Source organism: Chrysemys picta, chromosome 1 (assembly GCF_011386835.1).
Source record: "Chrysemys picta bellii isolate R12L10 chromosome 1, ASM1138683v2, whole genome shotgun sequence".
NCBI lineage: Eukaryota > Metazoa > Chordata > Testudines > Emydidae > Chrysemys > Chrysemys picta.
Window position 1 is genome coordinate 161,865,684 of NC_088791.1, and position 9,294 is coordinate 161,874,977.

Consider the following 9,294-nt stretch of genomic DNA (forward strand, 5'->3'; position numbering starts at 1 on the left):
CCCAAGCGGCGGAAAAAAAAAAAAAAAAGCTGCGATCTCCAGCAGCTCCACCGCGCCACTTTCTTCTTCGGCGGCAATTCGGGACCCTCCGCCGAATTGCCGCCAAAAAGCCTGACGTGCTGCCCCTTCCCCTTGGCCACTCTGAGGATATTTATTTTAAGTTCCTTAATGTCCGACAGCAAAGGGGCAAGAAGGTTTCAGCTTATATACAGAGACTGGAGCAACTGCTGCAGAGAGCTGTCAAGAGGGGAACAGTGACTGCTGAGCAGATGGATCAGACTAGACTGGCTCACATTGTAAGAGGAATTCAATATCAAACTCAATTCTACTTCATCTTCAGTTAAGAGAACAATAGGAAAGAAGAAAGACAACCAGTGAATTTCGGGAAGTCCAGTCATGTGACCCAGTCAACACAGCACTGCTGGGAACAGCCAGTGTACTGATGGTAAGCACCAGAGAGGAACTTGCCTAACAAGTATGGGATCTGATGGCACAGATGTCTGAACTACACACAACATTAACAAAATGCTAAGCATGTGAGCAGAAAACAGGAAATAGAGGAAGTGGTCACTTGTATTTTGACCATATAATAAAAGCGGATATGTGGGAGAAGAAAAACAATGCTGAGCTCCAACTCTATCTGCTGTGGTCTTTGATTTTTTCCGTAATATGTGAAAAACTGCCATGATGCAGGCCCCCCTCAAAATAGCATCATAAAATTAAAACATGACTCAGATTTACAGTGCAAACTTGACCAAACTAGGTTTTCAACATATTACCAGATCACACTGAAGTCTGCAATGTCCAAGGCTGTAGTATGATTTAGGTATATAGTTTGGTCTCATCTACATTGCAAGACCAACCCACATTTTAAGCCTGTTCAGTGTGCTGCTTCATTGTAACTGGGCTCTCCAATTAAATAGATTTTTCCATTGTAGACAGGCTCTTTGTTACAGCAGGATAATCAGATCTTCAGACTGAAAGAGGATAGTCATAATGTAAATTCAAGAAGCAAATGTAATTGCCAAGATCTGTAGATAATAGGTGTTACTAGAGTCAGTTTTGCAACACTAGAATAAAGATATATTATTAGATTGCCTCCAAACTGAAAAGCTAAGAGGAAACTTGATCCCATAATTCTCTTTAGCGTTTTTAGCTTATTTTTATGAAGGAATTAGGAAACAGAATAACCATCTAAATTTGCCTCTGATAAATCAGAATTTAAAAAGCAACATACCTAACTGTAGCCTTATCCACAATACCATTAGCAGATTGACCACCAAAATTTCCATCCTGCAGGAAATTCCAATATTTCAACATCGGTTTTCGGTCTATACATAAGTTGCGAAAAATTTTGATTCACAAATGTTGAAAGAATAAGTTTAGACCTTTTCTAGCAAAATGAAATGTTTCAGCATTACCAGTTGGAAGCATTTTGCGGCATGAGGCAGCTCAGCCTCTCAGGTGGCATGTGCTGGAAGTGTTCTGGCACTTTTGCCACATGGAGGACGCAGTTTTGTTTTGAAAATGGCATCGTCCGCATTCACCGTGTGCGTGAAGTCTTGTTGGCAGGGCACTCCGGTAGTATCTGTACTTGCCCATTCAGGACTACACCCCTGAAGAAAAGACCACGGTGCATCAAGGGAGATGTAGTCTTGCTGGAGAGCTGGAAGTGCAGGAGAGAATGGAGGCATTAGGAACCTGAATTACATCTCCCATGAGGCACTGCAGCAGCTCAGGCAGATACAGAGATACAGATCAACCTGAAACATTTAGTTTAGATTTTTTCCCAATGTAAAATTCCACTGAAGTAGATCTTCTCCTGTGGAAAATTTTGATTTCAATGGAACTCCATTTACTGCAGGGAAAATGTTTCATTCGAAGTTTTTCAGCCAACCCTAATGGTAACTGTTGGCATGGGACTTTATAACGATGGCCACAGGGAACACTTCAGAGTCCACCCAATGTTATTTTGGAACAGTGCTACACAACAAGTATCACAGAACAATGTTCAGACCCTCCAGTGGATGGTGTCTTCAATACACTTCTCATGAATATGGCTTTCCCGCACCCCTGGGAGGAACACTTGTTGTGCGCACTGCTGCACAGCTTCAGAAATCAGTTGCTGTCTTAAGCATATGCAGCAGTGGGGTCTCCAGACTCTTGGATAAAATGCATTATGAATGTGGATCTTGCTCTTGTTACTGTGTCTCTGTCTCCTCTGTGAAAAAAGAAGTGTAGCTACTAATACAGCAAGGGACAAAATGCTCATTATGAAAGCACAGCATTCTCCCCATATTCATGCAGTGTACCTACTGCCAGTTATCCCGCTTTCATAGAATCATAGAATATCAGGGTTGGAAGGGACCTCAGGATGTCATCTAGTCCAACCCCCTGCTCAAAGCAGGACCAATTCCCAACTAAATCATCCCAGCCAGGGCTTTGTCAAGCCGGGCCTTAAAAACCTCCAAAGAAGGAGACTCCACCACCTCCCTAGGTAACGCATTCCAGTGCTTCACCACCCTCCTAGTGAAAAAGTTTTTCCTAATATCCAACCTAGACCTCCCCCACAGCAACTTGAGACCATTGCTCCTTGTTCTGTCATCTGCCACCACTGAGAACAGCCGAGCTCCATCCTCTTTGGAACCCTCCCTCAGGTAGTTGAAAGCAGCTATCAAATCCCCCCTCATTCTTCTCTTCTGGAGACTAAACAATACCAGTTCCCTCAGCCTCTCCTCATAAGTCATGTGCTCCAGCCCCCTAATCATTTTTGTTGCCCTCCGTTGGACTCTTTCCAATTTTTCCACATCCTTCTTATAGTGTGGGGCCCAAAACTGGACACAGTATTCCAGATGAGACCTCACCAATGTCGAATAAAGGGGAACGATCACGTTCCTCGATCTGCTGGCAATGCCCCTACTTATACAGCCCAAAATGCCGTTAGCCTTCTTGGCAACAAGAGCACACTGTTGACTCATATCCAGCTTCTTGTCCACTGTGACCCCTAGGTCCTTTTCTGCAGAACTGCTACCCAGCCATTCGGTCCCTAGTCTGTAGCAGTTCATGGGATTCTTCCGTCCTAAGTGCAGGACTCTGCACTTGTCCTTGTTGAACCTCATCAGGTTTTTTTTGGCCCAATCCTCTAATTTGTCTAGGTCCCTCTGTATCTGATCCCGACCCTCTAGTGCAGTGGTTCCCCAACTTTAACAACCTGTGAACCCCTTTCACTAAAATGTCAAGTCTCGCGAACCCCCTCCTAAAAATGAATATTTCCAGAGATTTTCTCCTTTACCTGAGTACAAATTATAAAATTTCCAGTGATTGTGGAAATATAAAATTAGTTTTTATGACATGCTTATTACACACTATTTATTATTTATCATTACAGTATTTTTATTACATTATGAAAATGGCAACACTCTTCCCAGATCTCACTTTCGTAGCTTGTATCAAGGAGCCTATGTTTCATCAAGGAGTATCAGATGTGAAACAGCATGAAGGTATTTAAGAAGCCAACTCAAAGAATTCCTCCTACACAAGCAGTCAGGTCTTGAGCAGTCCATGCAAACATCGCACGTTACAACAAAGCTTAAACTTGTTCTTCATAATAATTTTAAAAACAATACTAGCTGCCTATTTAATTTTAAAAACAGCAAAAAATATCCACCTCCCTTTCCATTTCTTATAAGGAGTCTTGAAGTTTAAATCTCCTCAATGTGATAGATATGCTTGCTTTGATCTGCTTAGCTTTTGGAAGTCCTGGGGCTCCGGGCTGCTGGCCCCATGCTGCCCGGGGTCCCGAGGGACAGCTCTAGCCGCCATTAGGGAATTTTTCCCCAAGAACCCCCTATAACATTTTGTGAAGCCCCAGTTTGGGAACCACTGCTCTAGTGTATCTACCACGCCTCCCAGTTTAGTGTCATCTGCAAACTTGCTGAGAGTGCAGTCCACACCATCCTCCAGATCATTAATAAAGATATTAAACAAAACCGGCCCCAGGACCGACCCTTGGGGCACTCCGCTTGAAACCAGCTGCCAACTAGACATGGAGCCATTGATCACTACCCGTTGAGCCCGATGATCTAGCCAGCTTTCTATCCACCTTACAATCCATTCATCCAGCCCATACTTCTTTAACTTGGTGGCAAGAATCCTGTGGGAGACCGTATTAAAAGCTTTGCTAAAGTCAAGGAATAACACATCCACTGCTTTCCCCTCATCCACAGAGCCAGTTATCTCATCATAGAAGGCAATTAGGTTAGTCAGGCATGACTTGCCCTTGGTGAATCCATACTGACTGTTCCTGATCACTTTCCTCTCCTCTAAGTGCTTCATAATTGATTCCTTGAGGACCTGCTCCATGATTTTTCCAGGGAGTGAGGTGAGGCTGACTGGCCTGTAGTTCCCCGGATCCTCCTTCTTCCCTTTTTTAAAGATGGGCACTACATTAGCCTTTTTCCAGTCATCCGGGACCTCCCTCGATCGCCATGAGTTTTCAAAAATAATGGCTAATGGCTCTGCAATCTCATCCGCCAACTCCTTTAGCACCCTCGGATGCAGCGCATCCGGCCCCATGGACTTGTGCACGTCCAGTTTTTCTAAATAGTCCTGAACCACTTCTTTCTCCACAGAGGGCTGGTCACCTTCTCCCCATACTGTGCTGATCAGTGCAGAGGCAAAAAAATCATTGAGTACATTAGCTTTTTCCACATCCTTGGTTAATAGGTTGCCTCCCTCATTCAGTAAGGGGCCCACACTTTCCTTGACTTTCTTCTTGTTGCTAACATACCTGAAGAAACCCTTCTTGTTACTTTTAACATCTCTTGCTAGCTGCAACTCCAAGGCCTGGTCTACACTATGACTTTAATTCGGATTTAGCAGCGTTAAATCGAATTAACCCTGCACCCGTCCACACAATGAAGCCATTTAATTCGAAATAAAGGGCTCTTTAAATCGATTTCTGTACTCCACCCCGACGAGCGGAGTAGCGCCAAAATCGATTTTATCATTTCGAATTAGGGTTAGTGTGGCTGCAATTCGATGGTATTGGCCTCCAAGAGCTATCCCACAGTGCACCATTGTGACCGCTCTGGACAGCAATCTGAACTCGGATGCACTGGCCAGGTAGACAGGAAAAGCCCCGCGAACATTTGAATTTCATTTCCTGTTTGCCCAGCGTGGAGAGCACAGGTGACCACAGAGAGCTCATCAGCACAGGTAACCATGCAGGCCGATAATTGAAAAAGAGCACCAGCATGGACCGTATGGGAGGTACTGGATCTGATCGCTATATGGGGAGAGGATTCAGTGCTAGCAGAACTTCGTTCAAAAAGACAAAATGCCAAAACTTTTGAAAAAATCTCCAAGGGCATGATGGAGAGAGGCCACAATAGGGACTCAGATCAGTGCCGCGTGAAAGTCAAGGAGCTCAGACAAGCCTATCAAAAAACAAAGGAGGCAAACGGTCTCTCCGGGTCAGAGCCGCGGACATGCCGCTTCTACGCCGAGCTGCATGCAGTTCTAGGGAGGGCCGCCACCACTACCCCACCTCTGCCTATGAATTCCGAGGCGGGGATAATCTCATCAGCTACACCTGAGGATTCTGTGGACGGGAAAGAGGAGGAGGAGGAGGACGAGCTTGCAAAGAGCACCCAGCACTCCGTTCTCCCCAACAGCCAGGATCTTTTTCTCAGCCTGACTGAAGTACCCTCCCAACCCAGTATCCAAGACCACGACCCCATGGAAGGGACCTCAGGTGAGTTTACCTTTTAAAATATAAAAGGTGTTTTAAAAGCAAGGGTTTTTAATGATTACTTTGCCCTGAGGACTTGGGATGCATTCGCAGCCAGTACAGCTACTGGAAAAGTCTGTTAACGTGTCTGGGGATGGAGCGGAAATCCTCCAGGGACATCTCCATGAAGCTCTTCTGGAGGTACTCCAAAAGCCTTGCCACAAGGTTTCTGGGCAGTGCAGCCTTATTCCGTCCTCCATGGTAGGACACTTGACCGCGCCATGCTTGCAGCAAGTAATCTGGTGTCATTGCATGACAAAGTCTGGCAGCGTATGGTCCCGGTGTTTGCTGGCATTCAAGCAACATCCATTCTTTATCTTGCTGTGTAATCCTCAGGAGAGTGATATCGCTCATGGTAACCTGGTTGAAATACGGGAATTTAATTAAGGGGACAGAGGTGGCCGTTCCTACTGGGCTGTTTGCCTGTGGCTGAAAAGAAATCCTTCCCTGCAGTTAGCCAAGCACGGGGGGGGGGAGAGGAATTGGCCCAGAGCTTTTCGCGTTTGGCTAGCAGGGATCTTCCCTGATACCAGCCACGCGGTGGGGGGAGGGATAAAGCGATCATCCAGAGAATTGGATGGGGGGGGGGAGTGGTTAGTTTGTTTTCTGCTGCTGAAGGTTAACAGGAAAACTGCAGCACTCAACGGGCTTTGCTTGGTATGTGAGAAAGGAGGGCGTAGAAGCCGAAAGACAATGGCTTACCATGGCCGCATGCAAGCCGAATTCTGTTGCCCGGACCTGCGTCTGTGATCTCTAGCAGCAAAGCCACAGGCACTCAATATTAAGAGGCAAAATGTGACCTTGCACAGAAATCACATGTGCTATGTAATGTGAATAGTATTGGTCACCGTGAAAGAATATAAGCGTTGTTCTGCAAAATGTATCTTATTAAAAAAATCTCTCCTTTTTTCCCTCCCTCCAGCAGCTGCAAATTCTTCAAGCCTCCCTCCTCCGTCCCGAAGGCTATCACTGATAAGGCGTCGGAAAAAGAAGACGTGAGACGAGATGTTCGCAGAAATCATGGAATCCACCCGCAGTGACAGAGCTCATCTGAATGAGTGGAAGGACATGGTTTCAAAGTATAGGAAAGAAGCCAGTGAACGTGAGGACATGAGGGACCAACGTGAGGACAGGAGAGACCAACGTGAGGAGAGGAGAGACGCTCGAGATGAGAGGTGGCGGCAGGAAAATCAGAGGAGGCAGGATGCAATGCTGGGGCTGCTGCGTGAGCAAACAGACATGCTCCGGTATCTGGTGGGGCTTCAGGAACGGCAGCAGGATAACAGAGTGCCGCTACAGCCCCTGTATAACCCCCCTCCCCAGGTTCCATAGCCTCTTCACCCAGATGTGTAATAACTATTGGCATTTCAACATCCCCAACGGTTATTTTCTGGTCCGGAAAGTAAATCCCTTGCTACAGCCCTTTAAACAGAGTAGTGTTCCTGAAGACGCGAGCATCGTGAACCCTTACCGGCCAGCCCACGTTGATGTTGGTGAAACGTCCCTTGTGATCCACAAGTGCTTGCAGCATCATTGAAAAGTACCCCTTGCGGTTTATGTACTGGGTACCCTGGTGCTCCAGTGCCAAGATAGGGATATGGGTTCCATCTATCGCCCCAACACAGTTAGGGAATCCCATTGCAGCAAAGCCATCCAGTATGACCTGCACATTTCCCAGAGTCACTACCTTTTGTAGCAGCACCTCAGTGATTGCTTTGGCTACTTGCATCACAGCAGCCCCCACAGTAGATTTGCCCACTCCAAATTGATTCCCGAGTGACCAGTAGCTGTCTGGCGTTGCAAGCTTCCACAGGGCTATTGCCACTCGCTTCTCAACTGTGAGGGCTGCTCTCATCTTGGTATTCTGGCGTTTCAGGGCAGGGGACAGCAAGACACAAAGTTCCATGAAAGTGCCCTTACGCATGCGAAAGTTCCGCAGCCACTGGGAATCATCCCACACCTGCAACACTATGCGGTCCCACCAGTCTGTGCTTGTTTCCCTTGCCCAGAATCGGCGTTCCATGGATAGAACCTGCCCCATTAACAACATGATCTCCAAAGCACCGGGGCCCGCAGTTTGAGAGAATTCTGTGTCCGTGTCCGTGTCCATGTCCTCATCACGCTTGTCGCTGCGCTGCCGCCGCCGCTGCCTCCTCGCCTCGTTTTTCTGGTCCTGGCTCAGCATAAACTCCACAAGAACGCGCGAGGTGTTTACAATGTTCATGACTGCTTTCTTGAGCTGAGCGGGCTCCATGCTTGCCGTGGTATGGAGTCTGCAGTGTTCACCCAGGAAAAAAGGCGCGAAATGGTTGTCTGCTGTCCGTTGCTTTCATGCAGGGAGGGAAGGAGGGAGGGGTGAGGCTGTACCCAGAACCACCTGCGACAATGTTTTTTGTCCCATCAGGCACTGGGATCTCAACCCAGAATTCCAAAGGGCGGGGGAGACTGCAGGAACTATGGGATAGCTACCCACAGTGCAACGCTCCAGAAATCGATGCTAGCCCCGGTACATGGACGCACACCGCCGAATTAATGTGCTTAGTGTGGCCGCATACATTCGACTTGATACAATCTGTTTCCCAAATTCAAATTAGATAAATTTGGATTAATCCCGTAGTGTAGACATACCCCAAGTGTGATTTGGCCTGCCTGATTTCACTCCTGCATGCCTGAGCAATATTTTTATACTCCTCCCTGGTCATTTGTCCAATCTTCCACTTCTTGTAAGCTTCTTTTTTGCGTTTAAGATCAGCAAGGATTTCACTGTTTAGCCAAGCTGGTCGCCTGCCATATTTACTATTCTTTCTACACATCGGGATGGTTTGTTCCTGCAACCGCAATAAGGATTCTTTAAAATACAGCCAGCTCTCCTGGACCCCTTTGCCCTTCATGTTATTCTCCCAGGGGATCCTGCCCATCTGTTCCCTGAGGGAATCAAAGTCTGCTTTTCTGAAGTCCAGGGTCCGTATTCTACTGCTCTCCTTTCTTCCTTGTGTCAGAATCCTGAACTTGACCATCTCATGGTCACTGCCTCCCAGGTTCCCATCCACTTTTGCTTCCCCTACTAATTCTTCCCTGTTTGTGAGCAGCAGGTCAAGAAAAGCTCTGCCCCTAGTTGGTTCCTCCAGCACTTGCACCAGGAAATTGTCCCCTACACTTTCCAAAAACTTCCTGGATTGTCTGTGCACCGCTGCATTGCTCTCCCAGCAGATATCAGGGTGATTAAAGTCTCCCAAGAGAATCAGGGCCTGCGATCTAGCAACTTCTGCTAGTTGCCAGAAGAAAGCCTCGTCCACCTCATCCCCCTGGTCTGGTGGTCTATAGCAGACTCCGACTACCACATCACCCTTGTTGCTCACACTTCTCAACTTTATCCAGAGACTCTCAGGTTTTTCTGCAGTTTCATACCGGAGCTCTGAGCAGTCATACTCCTCTCTTACATACAACACAACTCCCCCACCTTTTCTGCTCTGCCTGTCCTTCCTGAACAGTTTATATCGATC